Below are 18,022 nucleotides of genomic sequence, written 5' to 3'. Positions count from 1 at the left end.
ACCCATTTTCAAGTTGGGCGGCCCAACTTGAAAATGGGTATTTTTAAATGGGGCCTCTTGAAGAGCGACAGAGATAGCAATAAAAAAATGGGTATTCTGACGCGAGCGTGTGTTTGTTTTTGACAACATCGGTGGGGGAAAGAGGGAAAACAACCTAATTTTGGGTAACTAGTTTATTCGATATACTCAGCTTTGAGTAAAATCGACCCAAAAATTAGGTAGTTTGATTTCTCCGTGCAGTTTGTTTTGAAATGAAACGTCAGATGCGTGATGCAGCAGGGTGGAATCCAGGCGCCAGTCGGGGCCGGCGAAGCTGGCCCGCAACTCAACTCGTCGAAAACTTATCGTTTACTGTGTTACGTGCATGTGTATAAGTATTAGTGAAACCACGTTTGACAGATGTTTTGTTTACATGAAACGTCTTCTTTTCGATAGTGCCAGAAATCCTTTCCCCTAAATTCGTCAACGGTTTTTTTTTTGCGTTTTCAACGACGAGACAAAGTGTATTTTAGGTATTTTACAGTAAGTAATGATTTATATTATAATGTAGGTAAATTTTACAATATAATTCGTTCCATTTTAGGTTGGAGTTTCTGATGAACGGGTTGTTGCTGATTGAATTATATGCTAAAATATGTCCGCGAACATTGCAGAACCAATTGTGTGACCGAGGAAGAAATGGAGGAAAGAATGTGTGGCTGATGTGGCCAAAAAGAGGCGTACGGTAGTGCCGTCGGAAAGATCCGGATGGGGATATTATGAAGGATCTCAGACCGTACGTGAAGCGACTTCTCCAAACTCATGAAAAGCAATTGCAATGTGGTAAGGAAGAATGTCACACTCGACCGAACGGCAAATAATACACACCGAGCTCCGGTGCAGGTCGAGAATGCGATCCCGGGTGATGTCGTTCCGAAGCGAAAGTAGTCCTGCAGTCTGGCGCATACAAGCGCAGATCTAGGACTAGAAGCCGTCCGTATGATCGGTCCAGCGCAGTTCGCCGTACAATCTGAACAAATCGATAGCAGGCAAGATCGATGATTTATAAACAAAAATAATCCAGGCCATCTGTACATCCAGCTGTACGCCCCTTCTCATAAACTTAGCCTATCGTATTATTATATCCACAACAGATCCGGTGTGATGATCTATGCTGCTACTGACCAAATGTAAGTGACTATTTTAAGTTTTGCTGTTTTCAATTTGATTAGTACACAAGTGTTAACACAAGAATTATGTTCAATTCTATGAACTAGAACTACATAAGGAGTTTCTTCGTTACGATATTAATTACACTTTTAGATTACTTAGAAGTGAACATGGAATTTATTTAGGCTGTCTTTTATACCCATAGATGGCACACACAATTATTACAGTTTGTTCGTTTTATTGGTTACATATGAATTCAAAGTGAACTCTGTCTAATTACCCAACCGGGGATATGTAACAATTTCTGTTGATTAATTGTATAAACAGAGTTCACTCTTACACAAATTTTGCACATACTAAGCTTTATTCGGGCTTGAGAGTATGTACATTAGATCCACATGATGCACAATTTGAACTGAATTCACTTTCGGATGATATGTGCATCCTAAGCTTATCTCGGGCTTAGGAAAACGCTGGATCCCATAAGATTCACAATTTGAACTGAATTCACTTTCGAGTGATATGTGCATCCTAAGCTTATCTCGGGCTTAGGAAAACACTAGATCCCATAAGATTCACAATTTGAACTGAATTCACTCTCGGGTGATATGTGCAGTGCATCCTAAGCTTATGTCGAGCTTGGGAAAACATAAAAACCCATTGGATGCACAATATAACCTGAATGCACCCTCGGGTGATTTATGCATCCTAAGCTTATAACGAGCTTGGGAATACATAAGAACCCATTTGATGCATAATATAACCTGAATGCACCCTGATTGTTTATATCTATATATAAAAAAATGCAGTGGCATACGTGGGACCGCGCATAACTTGCAAACGGAAGGTCCGATTTTTATCGTCTTAGTTTAGTTAGTTTTCACCCAAGAAAGGTTTATGAGGCAAAAAACATGGAAAATTGATAGTTTTTGAAAATCGATTTTCCATACAATTTGACCGGGGACTAATGCCATCAAGATGACGAGGAAACCAGGGTTAATCGGGCAGACAACTGATTCGAAGAAGTTTAACAATGGTGTGCCTGAACGTTGACCAAGCGTATCCTTTGGAATTTACCCTTCCACTAACAACACCCAAATTTCCGTGACACCTAGGAATGAGAGATCGTAGAGTTGTCTACATTTTTCATAGGTGTCCAAAACTAACCATCCTTTTCCATCCCTCAGCAGTCGCAAGGACGTGGCCAGGACAGTGCTCGACCATTGGAGGATTGCGTCAGTCTTGTCTAAGAATCAGAGATTAGTCCCAAATCGTTGTGCTTTGGTTCGGACGGGAAGGAGGCAACCCTCATAACAGCGGTCTAGGACTGTACCACCTACGAATTTGTGCGACTCGCTAAATGCTAATGCTAATGCTAATATAACCTGAATGCACCCTCGGGTGATTTGTACATCATAATCTTATGTCGAGCTTGGGAATACATAAAAACCCATTTGATGCACAATATAACCTGAATGCACCCTCAGGTGATTTGTACATTTTGAGCTTATTTCGAGCTTGGGAGTACATTAGAACCCATTTGATGCATAATCTTAACCGAATGCACCCTCGGGTGATTTGTACATCCTAAACTAATTTCGAGCTTGGGAGTACATTAGAACAAATTTGATGCATAATCTTAACCGAATGCACCCTCGGGTGATTTGTACATCCTAAACTAATTTCGAGCTTGGGAGTGCATTAGAACCCATTTGATGCATAATCTTAACCGAATGCACCCTCGGGTGATTTGTACATCCTAAACTAATTTCGAGCTTGGGAGTACATTAGAACCCATTTGATGCATAATCTTAACCGAATGCACCCTCGGGTGATTTGTACATCCTAAACTAATTTCGAGCTTGGGAGTACATTAGAACCCATTTGATGCATAATCTTAACCGAATGCACCCTCGGGTGATTTGTACATTCTGAGCTTATTTCGAGCTTGGGAGTACATTAGAACCCATTTGGTGCATAATCTTAACCGAATGCACTCTCGGGTGATTTGTACATTCTGAGCTTATTTCGAGCTTGGGAGTACATTAGAACCCATTTGATGCATAATCTTAACCGAATGCACCCTCGGGTGATTTGTACATTCTGAGCTTATTTCGAGCTTGGGAGTACATTAGAACCCATTTGGTGCATAATCTTAACCGAATGCACTCTCGGGTGATTTGTACATTCTGAGCTTATTTAGAGCTTGGGAGTACATTAGAACCCATTTGGTGCATAATCTTAACCGAATGCACTCTCGGGTGATTTGTACATTCTGAGCTTATTTCGAGCTTGGGAGTACATTAGAACCCATTTGATGCATAATCTTAACCGAATGCACCCTCGCGTGATTTGTACATCCTAAACTAATTTCGAGCTTGGGAGTGCATTAGAACCCATTTGATGCATAATCTTAACCGAATGCACCCTCGGGTGATTTGTACATTCTGAGCTTATTTAGAGCTTGGGAGTACATTAGAACCCATTTGATGCATAATCTTAACCGAATGCACCCTCGGGTGATTTGTACATCCTAAACTAATTTCGAGCTTGGGAGTACATTAGAACCCATTTGATGCATAATCTTAACCGAATGCACTCTCGGGTGATTTGTACATTCTGAGCTTATTTCGAGCTTGGGAGTACATTAGAACCCATTTGGTGCATAATCTTAACCGAATGCACTCTCGGGTGATTTGTACATTCTGAGCTTATTTCGAGCTTGGGAGTACATTAGAACCCATTTGATGCATAATCTTAACCGAATGCACCCTCGGGTGATTTGTACATTCTGAGCTTATTTCGAGCTTGGGAGTACATTAGAACCCATTTGGTGCATAATCTTAACCGAATGCACTCTCGGGTGATTTGTACATTCTGAGCTTATTTAGAGCTTGGGAGTACATTAGAACCCATTTGGTGCATAATCTTAACCGAATGCACTCTCGGGTGATTTGTACATTCTGAGCTTATTTCGAGCTTGGGAGTACATTAGAACCCATTTGATGCATAATCTTAACCGAATGCACCCTCGGGTGATTTGTACATTCTGAGCTTATTTCGAGCTTGGGAGTACATTAGAACCCATTTGATGCATAATCTTAACCGAATGCACCCTCGGGTGATTTGTGCACCAGATATTATGTGATGCATAATGTGACCTGAATGCATTCTCGAATGGTTTTGTCCATCCTAAGCTTTTTCCAGGCTCATGATTCTTTGTGATGCATAATGTGACCTGAATGCATTCTTGAATGATTTTGTCAATCCTAAGCTTTTACCAAGCTTAGATGTACACTAGATTCTATGTGATGCATAATGTGACCTGAATGCATTCTCGAATGATTTTGTCAATCCTAAGCTTTTTCCAGGCTCATGTATACACTAGATTCTATGTGATGCATAATGTGGCCTGAATGCATTTTTGAATGATTTTGTCAATCCTAAGCTTTTACCAAGCTTAGATGTACACTAGATTCTATGTGATGCATAATGTGACCTGAATGCATTCTGGAATGATTTTGTCAATCCTAAGCTTTTCCAAGCTCATGTATACACTAATTTCTATGTGATGCATAATGTGACCTGAATGCATTCTTGAATGATTTTGTCAATTCTAAGCTTTTTCCAAGCTCATGTATACACTAGATTCTATGTGATGCATAATGTGACCTGAATGCATTCTTGAATGATTTTGTCAATCCTAAGCTTTTTCCAAGCTCATGTATACACTAGATTCTATGTGATGCATAATGTGGCCTGAATGCATTCTGGAATGATTTTGTCAATCCTAAGCTTTTACCAAGCTTAGATGTACACTAGATTCTATGTGATGCATAATGTGACCTGAATGCATTCTGGAATGATTTTGTCAATCCTAAGCTTTTCCAAGCTCATGTATACACTAATTTCTATGTGATGCATAATGTGACCTGAATGCATTCTTGAATGATTTTGTCAATCCTAAGCTTTTACCAAGCTTAGATGTACACTAGATTTTATGTGATGCATAATGTGACCTGAATGCATTCTCGAATGATTTTGTCAATCCTAAGCTTTTACCAAGCTTAGATGTACACTAGATTCTATGTGATGCATAATGTGACCTGAATGCATTCTGGAATGATTTTGTCAATCCTAAGCTTTTTCCAGGCTCATGTATACACTAGATTCTATGTGATGCATAATGTGACCTGAATGCATTCTCGAATGATTTTGTCAATCCTAAGCTTTTACCAAGCTTAGATGTACACTAGATTCTATGTGATGCATAATGTGACCTGAATGCATTCTGGAATGATTTTGTCAATCCTAAGCTTTTTCCAAGCTCATGTATACACTAGATTCTATGTGATGCATAATGTGGCCTGAATGCATTCTGGAATGATTTTGTCAATCCTAAGCTTTTACCAAGCTTAGATGTACACTAGATTCTATGTGATGCATAATGTGACCTGAATGCATTCTTGAATGATTTTGTCAATCCTAAGCTTTTACCAAGCTTAGATGTACACTAGATTCTATGTGATGCATAATGTGACCTGAATGCATTATTGAATGATTTTGTCAATTCTAAGCTTTTACCAAGCTTAGATGTACACTAGATTCTATGTGATGCATAATGTGACCTGAATGCATTCTCGAATGATTTTGTCAATCCTAAGCTTTTTCCAAGCTTAGATGTACACTAGATTCTATGTGATGCATAATGTGGCCTGAATGCATTCTCGAATGATTTTGTCAATCCTAAGCTTTTTCCAGGCTCATGTATACACTAGATTCTATGTGATGCATAATGTGGCCTGAATGCATTCTGGAATGATTTTGTCCATCCTAAACTTTTTCCAGGCTCATGTATACACTAGATTCTATGTGATGCATAATGTGGCCTGAATGCATTCTTGAATGATTTTGTCAATCCTAAGCTTTTTCCAGGCTCATGTATACACTAGATTCTTAAGATGCATAATGTGGCCTGAATGCATTATTGAATGATTTTGTCAATCCTAAGCTTTTACCAAGCTTAGATTCTATGTGATGCATAATGTGATCTAAATGCATTCTCGAACGATTTTGTCAATCCAAAGCTTTTTCCAAGCTTATTTATACACTTAGATTCTATGTGATGCATAATGTGACCTGAATGCATTCTGGAATGATGTTGTCAATCCTAAGCTTTTACCAAGTTTAGGTGTACACTAGATTCTATGTGATGCATAATGTGGCCTGAATGCATTCTCGAATGATTTTGTCAATCCTAAGCTTTTTCCAGGCTCATGTATATACTACATTCTATATGATGCATAATGTGGCCTGAATGCATTCTTGAATGATTTTGTCCATTCTAAGCTTTTTCCAAAAAAAAGTGCACACTGGATTATGTATGAGGCATAAATTTAATGTTAACCTTCCGTAACTCGCGCGGTTGACTACCTGCGTCAGCACCACGCTAATGCTTAGTACAAAAAGCAATCTTGTACCGACTTTTCGAACCCTCTAAGCAGAATACCCTCTTCGAATGAGTGTAATCAGTTTCGTACCTTTTAATTCCGCCCTATGTTGCTTATCCTTTGACAGATATGCGTATCTGTCAAAGGATAAGCAACATAGGGCGGAATTAAAAGGTACGAAACTGATTACACTCATTCGAACAAAAAGCAAGATTTTTTCAACGTGTTGTACAAAACACAACAGCGCGATCGTTCGAGGGTTAACCGAATACCTTCTCGAATGATTTTGTGCATCCTATGCTTATTTCAGGCTTATGAGTACACTAGATTCCATATGATGCACAATTTGAACTGAATTCACTCTCGGGTGATATGTGCATCCTACACACCAAAATTTTTGAAATGCTTCCAGCACGCCAAAAATCAGCAAAAGAAATTGCTGAATTTCAGCAACATTTTTGCTGAATTTCAGCAAAACTTTGCTGATCAACTGTCAAAATTGCTGGATGGTTCAGCAAGTTGAAAAATAATTGCTGATACTCAGTAATTTGTATTGCTGAATGCAATCAGCACGCCAAAAATCAGCAAAGTTTGCTGATTACCAGTAAAAATAATTTGCAGTGTAAGTTTAGGGTAGGACGGGGCAAGATGGCTACCCGGTGCAAGATGAGCACCCCTCTGTTTTTCTACTTTTATGGCGAATTTCGTCTAAAAAGCTTCATAACCCGTTAACATAAAGTTCATCCAATTTGTATACTTAATAAAAGATACTTCATAACGAAACAATTGAAAAATATCATCGAATTAGTCAATAGTGAGGATTTTTAGCATTTTCTCATAAGAAATAATCAGAACAAAATAAGGTTTTTAGGCCAGAAACGATTTTTTACCACAATTGGCTTCTTTAGCGGTGTTGAGATAATCTCATTTTCTGAATCTGCATACCAAACTGAGCCGAAATCTAAATTTTCATGAATTTTGGTGGCCGGGAACCTATTTAAAAATCATTTTGAAATTTGTATGAGAGCATGACGTCACGATTTCAATAGCGACAATGGATTGCGTGACGTCATATTCGCTCGGTACACTCTAAATTCACGGAAAAACACACTAAAATCGTATTGCTCAACCATGTCTCCGCGAGTCTATGGAATCTATAGTGTCTATATTTTGTACTGGGCGGAGCTGTCAAATAGTTGCCCAGCTGTCAAAAGGTGATTTCAAAAAATCTCTTTGAAATTGATTTTAGGTAGGGTAGAAGCTTCAGTTTTGGCCAGCCCGGAGTTTTGGCCATAGTGCGGTATTCAGCCTGTAACGATCTAAATTGGCATAAATTTAGTTTTTACTAGTAGATTCTAATATAATAATATAATTCTAATATAATAATATAATTCTAATATAATAATATAATATATAATATAATAATATAATTGCAGCTGTTGAAACCATACATTTTGATTGAAAACTGGAAGAAAAACATAATTTTCCTTAAAAAATCAGCTCCCATATATCTATTTTGGCCAGGGTGCTTCTAATTTGGCCACTCCCATAAGAAATACACGTGATTGGCCAAAATAGAAACCAAAGCTGAGAATATGGCCAAAACAGCGGCAAGGCTTCTATTTTGACCAGTGCCACTTTTAATACAAAAATCAAGTATTAGCCTGATTTCTGCATTTTTCTAATAAAGTGTATATCGAAACCGGTAGTTTTCATTGGATTATTGGTTATTTTTATAAAAATGATTTCCCTTAGATTGGCCAAAACCGGTGCCCGCACCCTACCAAAATAATGTTCTAAAAATCAAGGTAGCTCAGAAAAAGATGCTCTCGTATAAAAACAAAAAAATCGATACATTTTCCAAAATTAAAAAAAAACCAATTCTGGTTATTAGCCAACATTACTAGCTTACTTCAGAACATTTTTGCTTACATTAGAAAATATTTAAAAAAATATATATATATATAATTTATTCGGTTTAAATTATTTTCCTACAGTGCCGCAAGATGAGCACCCTGATAGGAATTAGGAAACATTTTGATACTATTGTAATCCACTCAATAATGCTTAAACACAGGTTTCCACGTCCTCTGCAACTATTCGGTTGCGTAAATAAAAAAAAAAAAAATAAGCCATCTAAGAGCTGTTGATTATTTTTTGGGTCATTTTGAATCAAGTATTAGAAACCCGCAAAATTGATAATAATCGAAAAAAAAACTTCATTTTGGTGACACTATAGCTTTAAACATGATTTACTATATAAATCACTGGATGACCAATGTACTGGTAAATAATAAGATTTAAATGAAGTGTCTTTTTTGGCCCGTGGGGGTGCTCTTCATGCCCCGCAGTATGTTCGAGTTGTATTTTGAATCTTTTTATGTTTATGGGTGTTAGAAAACATGATATAGAAAAGAACTACAGCGAGATACTTTGAAAAATTGCGTTTACTTTTAATAAACTTCACTTCATTCTAAGGGTGCTCATCTTGCCTCGCCCTACCCTAGCTTATTTCAGGCTTAGGAGCAGAGTTTCCTATATCTCATGTGTACAAAAATGAGCTACTGAGACTCTCGCTAAATTAGCTCTAAGCACATGGTAATCGAAGTGTACTGCGCAAGCATGAGGCACATGGGAAAAGAATATATAGGAGCTACAAATGTGCCTCTTCATAAATCTCAGGAGCATGAGACATGCGCTGGTCTCCCGGTGCTGTCTCATGCGCTGCTGTTGATGTACATTATTCATACTAAGGCTCGTATGTAGTGCATAGGAGATATTGATGCATCAGTAGTACTGGGTCTGTTAGAATGTACAGTAGCTACTGTTCAGATATGACAGTGCAGTGCAATACACGTTGTACGGACTTACAATACACCGGGTTCCCCGTGCAAAACAGTAGCATGATATCTTGAGGAATCATGCAAAAATAATTTGGTAAGCAAATTTTCCGTGCAAAAATTCCATGTAAAAGAAGATAAACGTAACGCTAAAATCGACAATTTTCGGCCAACCCCCTCCTTACTCCGTAACGCTTTTTTTGTATGAAAATTCTAAAATTGTTGTGTGAATCGTAACGCTTGGTCGTCCTCCCCTCCTCACCCTTGAGCGTTACGTTATTTATGGATGGCGCCGTAGTAGTTTTTTTTTGACTTTCAAAACGTCAAAGGGTGAAAATAGCTATTCTGGTCATAATTTAAACATTGCATGCCAAATTGTTCAACAAATTCATGACCACTACATACTACAATGTTTTTGTATTGGTTATCATTTCATTGGAGACTTTTCATCATTGATTATGGTTTGCCTTTTATATCGAATTCATCTTTTTATTCATTTTTCACAATTACTGATTTATACATACTAACTTAAAATAAGCCCTACAGCTGATTAACTATTTTGAATAAAGAATCGTCTTTCAAACTTTCTTGAAATCGATATTCTTGAACAATTCTTGGTTCAATCTAATAAGCAGAATGTCGGCTAATGTATCCTCTCCTAGTAGCGTACGCTGCTTCGTCAGTACAAGGGCTAATGCGCTGAATGCCCTTTCTACGCTTACTTGAGTACACGGGATACCAAGTAGTACCGATGCCAGCTTGTAAAGGTCTGGTTTGGACGATTTCATTCTAAGCCAATAGTCTAGGATAGTCTCTGGTTCTGATCCTTTTGTGTTGAGCCTCAGACGTGGACCACGACACAAGTTTAGCAAGTCTTCACGAATGTCATTATCTGCAGCTGAATCACCTTCTTCGTCAAGCGAGGCCAAGTATGCTTCGAACGAGTTTTCGCAGGATTGAGGTTCCGAATTTCCACTGCTGCCAATATTCGGATTGAATGTGGCCCTCATTCTTTCCCAAACGTCAATCAAATAATCCTGTAATGTGAAGCTGACTTGTTTTATTATTTTCGATGCATTGTATCACAGATACCTACCACTGCGATTTCCCTTTCATCTTTGCTTATGAATGGGCTGTTTCTAAAGTTGATTCGCTGATCTAGATAAATTGCAGCGAGAAACAAAGGTTTATCCATCAGCTTCCTGCGTCGTTCATCCATTTTCTGTGCAACTATCAGTGAAAGATTGTTGTTTGAGTTTTTGAGTTCATAGGTACATTTTTCCCAGATAAGGAAAAAATCGCCAAATGTTATCTGGGATCCTTGAAGTTTGATGGTTGCTTCAGCTACAGGAGAATATGCTGCACAAAAATGTGCAATAAATTCCCATAAACCATCATCTATAACCTTTTCCTTATCTCCTTCAGTCAATGAACATATGAACTCCTTTTCGGCTAGCAATCTTTCAATCATTAGAAAAGTGCTGTTCCAGCGGGTGACGCAATCCAGTTTTGGCAACTTCCTCTGGCTTACTTTGAACATCCTTTTGTACGGCCCCTTTCTCAACGTTTTCACCGCCTTCCGTACTTTCAAGAGTTGGGGTTTCAATTTTGCCTCTTTGTACGAATCGTTCACTGCCAGTTGAAGAGTATGCTCTGCACAACGCACCCCTTGCAGAATGGGCTCCAATATCTCCATTTTTTTCTCACTTCTCTCAAATCTCTCTTCTTCGCTTCCATTATCTTCATCTCCTTCATCATCCGAGTCGTCATCTGATCTTGTTTCACGCTCATTCGTATCTTCCGTCATACTCATTAGTAAATCAAAGTCATTGAGAGCGTCCTGCTGAACGGTTTTGAGGCGATTGATCGTTGCTATCATGTTACTTGCATTGTCGCTTGTCATCGACAAGATTCTCCGCACATCGATGCCATATGGTTGTAGAATCCGCAATATTTCATCAGTTAGGTTTGCAGCCGTGTGGCTGACATGTACCTCAATCATGCCCAAGGTTCGGATGATCATTTGATTTTTTTTCACGTACTGGATGTTAACACAGATGAACTCGCGATTCATTCTTGTTGCCAAATCGAGCTTCAAACAAATGAAGATACCAGTAATATCCGCAATTATTTGCTTCTGAATTTGAGTGCTGACATGATGCAAAATTGGTTTAATCGTCTCGGGGTTCAGGTGGCGCGACATTTTTAAACCTTCTTCGATTGGCCGAATGATCCTTAAAAACGCAGGATAGCGCAGTAGATTCAAGGGGAGTCCATTAACCGTCAGAAGTTCCACCAAAGAAGAAGTGAGGGTGCATTCGTCCATACGAACTTCAATTTTTGGGATTTTTCTGGTTGGTTCTCCGTCATTTTCATCGTCCTCGTCATTTAGCAGTCCGAAATCACGAGCGATCTCCTTGTGCATCTTTTTATAATGACGGTAGTAGCTGAACTTGCGCAAATCGGTTATTTTCCTGTCACATTTGAGGCAGAAAGCTTCTTTGGCCGGTAAGTCAATTCTGAAGAGCTCTTCATCCATCACCATCAACTTATGACTCATTTTGAATGTCCTCTATAGAGAAATAGAGCATTTGTAACAAATTTTATTTTTGCCTTTCTCGTACACCAAGTGTACCGAAAGGCTATATGTTCACTCCAAAAACGAAAATTTGATAGAGCCCCCGGAGGGGTCAAGTGTTATATACCAATCGACTCAGCTCGACGAGTTGAGATGATGTCTGTGTGTATGTATGTGTGTGTGTGTGTGTGTGTATGTATGTGTGTATGTGTGTATGTGTACAAAAAAGGTCACCTCATTTTTAGATAGTAAACATCAACCGATTTTAACGACCGACGGTTCATTCGACGCGGAATCTGGTCCCATTGTTTCCTATTGAAAATGGTTCGGATCGGTCCAGCCGTTCCGGAGTTATGGCCATTTAGGTGTTCCGGATCGGTACCCCAGGAAGGGGCCAGATATGAAAACGCAACAAACCCATGCATGCGACCCATCAAACCACGGCATTTTCGATTATCTGATGAACGGGAAGTAGGAAAATAATCTCAGACTTTTTCTGAACCGGTAGTGTTCCGGAACCGGTTCCGGGTGTCCTGCCGGATGTGGCCAAATGTAAAAGTGAACATAACCCATGCATGCGACACATCAAAGAGCGGCTTTTTCGATAACCAGTTGAATGGTGAGCAGGAAAGTAGTTTCAGACCATATTTGAACCGGTAGTGTTCCGGAACCGGTTCCGGGTGTCCTGCCGGAAGTGGCCAATAAAAAAAATTGAACCAAACCCATGCATGCGACGCATCAAAGATTTTTCGATAACCAGATGAACGGTAAGCAGGAAAATAGTTTCATACTGTATCTGAACCGGTTGTGTTCCGAAACCGGTTCCAGGTATCCCGCCGGAAGTGGCCAATTAAAACAGTGAACCAAACCCATGCATGCGACACATCAAAGAGTGGCTTTTTCTATAACCAGAATAATGGTTAGCAGGAAAATAGTTTCATACCGTATTTGAACCGGTTGTGTTCCGGAACCGGTTCCAGGTGTCCCGCCGGAAGTGGCCAGTTAAAAAAGTGCCATGCAAACCCATGCACATGAAACATCAAATCATCAAAAATGTTGGATAACCAGATAAACGGGCAGCAAGAAAATAGTCTTTGACCACACCCAAGATTACCAGCAGTGTTGTAGAATCAGGATTGGATGCATCGCTGAAATTACGAAGGTGAACAAAATCAATGCAAGCGATAAATATACGTAAAAAAAAAAACCTAAATAAAAATTAAAGCGGTTTTGTCAAATCACACCATTTTAGATTCCTGAGACGTAATTATACAGTAGGATGAATCAACGTTGTATGGAAAAAATTAAATTTTATAGCATCAATCCCCTTTTGTGGTTGAAATTACTACGCACAATTTTGATGCAAATGGTTAAGCCCTCGCGCTCTGTAACACGGTTGAAATTTAAATGGGTTTTATTATAAGAAATTTCACTAGCTTGAACTTTTTTCGTCAAATTTTACATAAATCGTATAATCAATGATAATAAAATAAAGGCTAAAGTGTGCAGAAAAAAAATTGCCGAAACATCTTGATAATGATCGGGATCCAGTGCTAGTGAAGTTTGTCAAGCAGTCAACTGAGAGGTTTGATATTTTTCAGCTCTGCTTATACGTTTAACATAATTCGTAACTTCGGAATATGAGCCATCAATAAGTTTCCACATTCGATTATGGCTTTGATGTAATAATGTTGCTTTTATAATGTTGCTTTTCTGAATAAGGCTGACACAAATTTCGATTTTCTCTTAAATCATTAGGGGTCCCCCTTGGAAATTTTATTCGGAATTCATCATTTTGAGGAAGGGCACAAATAAATAGGGGAGATCGGGGCATAATGGGCACCCGGGGCGAAATGGACACCCCTATTTTTGTCGAAAACGTTGACTTTTATGCTAAACTTTTAATGCATAAGGGGCTGTCCATAAACCACGTGGTCATTTTTTTGGGACTTCTCCACCCCCCCCCCCCCCCCCCCCGCGTGGTCATTAGTCCATACAAAATTTTTTTTTCGTCCATACAAAATGGTCATTGGCCGAACCCCCCCCCCCTCATGACCACGTGGTTTATGGACAGCCCCTAAGTATAAAGGAACAAGTCATCGTTCTATTTTTCTAAAAGTACCATTCATATGCCTCCAAAATAACCTAAATATCATTGGAATTGAAATATGTTTTCCATATGGTGAAATTCTTATAATTTCAACGCAGCAGCAAATAAGGTATTACGAGTGTTTGAGTGTGTCCACCATAAAAACAAGTGAATTGCCACCTTATCTTCATGTATACGTAGATTTAGAAATGGATAAAGTATTTTATTTGTGATTAGAATTTACTCAACATAGAAATTTTAATGTTGTAGTCGATTAGGGGCGAAATGAACACTGGCAATTACGAATGGATGTACGCGCATTGCATACTGTTAGGCGCTTAAGAGTGTTTGGAAAAAAACAATTGGGTTATTTTAGCCTTAAGTTTATTTAATTTACTTTGATGTTATGTAAACTCGTCTAAGATGGAGTATTTAATCTGTGGTGTCGATCTCCGTGGGCAAATTAATTAACTGATCGATGTAATCAAAGAAATTGCATAAAATATGCAGGGGTGTCCATTATGCCCCGATGGGTGTCCATTTTGCCCCGTACCTTCTCTGCCAGCCCTAAAAACACACGATTTACCATTCATTATTTCTTCACAATAAATACATTCTACCTGCTATAAATGATTGAAATACGCAGGAAACCAACTAAAGTCGTAAGCCAACTGATAATATGTTAAGGTTTCCTCTGTTATACAGGCCTAACGTACTCATTTGCTTAGGGTGTCCATTATGCCCCTAATCCCCCTTAACCAATGAATTTTTAAATTTTAAAGTGAAATTAGAGTCCTCTAAAAAATTCATTACCAAATCCGATGAGTTAAGCGGATTTGCTCATTGTTTGTGTATTTTTTTATCAAATACATTAATTATTTATCAACTCTACTCCCCCATTAATAAGTCAACGAGCACTGCGACAAAAGAAGAAAATAAAAATTGTTCCGTTCTAGAGTATTCTCAGAATTCAGGAACACTTTGGTTTATGGCTCTTGAGTACATATTCGACGAGAAAGGCACTATCACCACTAGGTGGATTAATCTGGGTTTTTTATTTAAATAAAGGCAGGCATACATACCAGGGGAGAATACTGCTTCCACGAAAATTGCCAACATGCACCGGTATAGCCGATAAATGTTTCTATAAGATGTTCCGAGTGGAAAAAATGATCGTTCGCACCTACCGTTACTGTTCAGCACAGCTATATTCAGAATTTTGAGGATTATTGCTTTAGCCCTAAACATTTTAAAAATGATAACTAGGTACCTACCAAGCAAATGAATAAATATTGAAATGCAAGCTTGAGAGTACACTCGAGAGTTAGCCACCAGCAAAGCGAATACTAATATGGATGTTCAACGTGCTACGGCCAACACCTTCGCAAATTTGAAACTTTGTTTATTATAGTAACACACGGTCTCCAGGTGATTTGCTCATGTGCTGGCTCCCGTGAGCTAGAGCGCATGAGACTCATAGCAACATATAGGAGGCACAAGTTTTTAAGGCTCATCACCTACTTTGCTCACGTGAGAAAGTCTGATGTGTGGCACCAGTACCTGTACCTACAGCTCGCGCACTTCAACTCTGCTTAGGAGTACACTAGATCCAATATGATGCACAATTTGAACTGAATTCTACCCTAGCTTATTTCAGGCTCAGGAGTACACAAGAACTCATATAATGCATAATGATAACTAAATGCACCCTAAGCTAATTTCAAGATTGGAAAAATCATCTTAATTACAATATCGTTCAACGGCTTATTAATTATCATTACCTTTTACTATTTCAGAGCTAAAATTTAGAATCTGCCACGACATTCTGGAACTAGCAGAACCCCCATAAACACGTAACACTGTGTAAAGGTCTGCACAAGGTAGAACGCAACACCATGCTGATGGTCGGTTGGATGGATACCCAAACGTCGATGCCGATGTACTTCTAAAGAAAAAAAGCATCCGTTTTGACCACGCTTGATATGATTAAACACTCCCAGACGCTGTGGACAATGTGCTCCAATTCTGCGGCTATCCCGCTTTGGTAGTGTCCCAATTCTGCACCATCATTGGTTCTGAATGGAATATTATCAATCGGCCAGATGTGCGATCACGTCCTTTCGGTAAACTTGCTGCTAATTCACAGTTTGCCGAAGAACTTTTGTTGGCATTTGTGTATAATCGGGGATACATGCCTGCTAACGGAAAACCGGATAACTTCCAAGGATCAATAGCATCAATGATCAGCAATAGAGGTAAGATGTTAAAGTGCATATTATATTCAGAATACTAAACACATGATTTCAATTTAACCAGATAACCATCACTACTGGCAAAGATATCGAAGGAGAGTTTCTACAGGACCGTTCGTATTACGATGGATTCGACGGTTCCGCCGAAACAGACAATCCACTGGTAGTCGGAGTAGTACCGCAGGGAAACCCAAACAGACACGAGAAGAGCGGGAATTATTTTATTTAAAGTACATACGAGCATTTCGGTCAGCATCAATTTGGGAAGACATACAGTAAAAATAAAACAGTTCCAATAAACTATCCTTTCAATTTTATTGTTCGTTGTACGAAACGGAAATTACACATCTTTTACATTCAAAAAATATTTATTATATCTATAATTCCCTCATTATAATATTTAATCTTTGTTTCTATAGGTTAGGCAGGGACTGTTATTTTTGACAGTTCACACTATTTATTACTCAGTCAATTTTATACCTACCAATTGTTTATTTTTTGTGATGGCTGGATGATGTACGTGGCCGGGTCGTTAAAATTTAAGGTGATCCATCTTGCCCCGCGGTCGTTTATATAGGAAACTATATGGAATGTATCGCATAAGAAATATTACCAAAACATATTTTTTTGTTTTATGATCAATTAGAGTGAATAATTTTTCAATAAATACCCCTAACTTCCTTAGATTTATGCTAGTCGCCTAACATAATTATCAACATAAATAACACAGCGTAACAAAAATTTGCTTTTTGTCTGTCTCAAGAGCAAACTTATGTGTCTCCGAAGGATTTTGGGCCGCTGAATCCGAATCCGGGCTCAGATTTGCTCTCACACGTCACAATTTTGAGCTATACCTCAATTTATAGGGCAAAATATGCGATTTTGGGCTTTTTTGACAGCAAGCCATTAAGCAAGGAAATATTTTTTTTATGCAATCAAAAGGTTAATTGGTCAATTAACATCTAAATTAACGGCTCATGCAAAATATTTCGTTTTTCCTAATCAAATTTGATAGTTTTAAGCGATTTATGTTAGGTACGATATTTCCCATACAAGTCACCCTCCAAAAGTTGCATGCAAGTTTTCATACTAACATAAAATGTTAAAATCTATCAAATTTGATAAGGTAAAACGAAATATTTTGCATGAGTCGTTAATTTAGATGTTAATTGACCAATTAACCTTTTGATTGCTTAAAAAAATATTACCTTGCTTAATGGCTTGCTGTAAAAAAAACCAAAATTGCATACAGTAGACGTTCGATAACTGCAACATGTTTACGTTTCACTTACCGAATAAAATTCGATAACTGCAACAACTGACAGACGTCAAAGAAATGTCAGTTGCTGAAATATGCAGCAAACTGCATTCGGAAAACATCGCATTGCAGCAAAAGTGCATACGAAAAACATCGCATGGCTGTTAACATTTCATCTTGCAGTTAAAAAGCATTGCAGTTAAAGCGTTTGCACCGAGCGAACGTCTACTGTATTTTGCCCTATAAATTGAGGTATAGCTCAAAATTGTGACGTGTTAGAGCAAATCTGAGCCGGGATTCGGATTCAGCGGCCCAAAATCCTTCGGAGACACATTTGCTCTTGAGACAAAAAAATGTTGCGCTGTGTAATCAAAACATAAGTAATGCACTTGAAAACGGTACTGAC

The 18,022-nt window shown here is 38.5% G+C and overlaps 1 long non-coding RNA gene across 1 annotated transcript; it reads left to right on the top strand.

Moving 5' to 3' along the window:
• Positions 1-304: 304 nt before the first annotated feature.
• On the top strand, positions 305-17,793 carry LOC115260000 (uncharacterized). Its single transcript, XR_009997423.1, has 4 exons — positions 305-522; positions 584-1,169; positions 15,903-16,361; positions 16,423-17,793. It is a non-coding gene; the product is annotated as an uncharacterized LOC115260000 (long non-coding RNA).
• The last annotated feature ends 229 nt before the right edge of the window (positions 17,794-18,022 follow it).

Source organism: Aedes albopictus, chromosome 2 (assembly GCF_035046485.1).
Source record: "Aedes albopictus strain Foshan chromosome 2, AalbF5, whole genome shotgun sequence".
NCBI lineage: Eukaryota > Metazoa > Arthropoda > Insecta > Diptera > Culicidae > Aedes > Aedes albopictus.
Note: the sequence above shows the minus strand (reverse complement) of the source record. Positions and strands in the feature narration are given on the sequence as shown.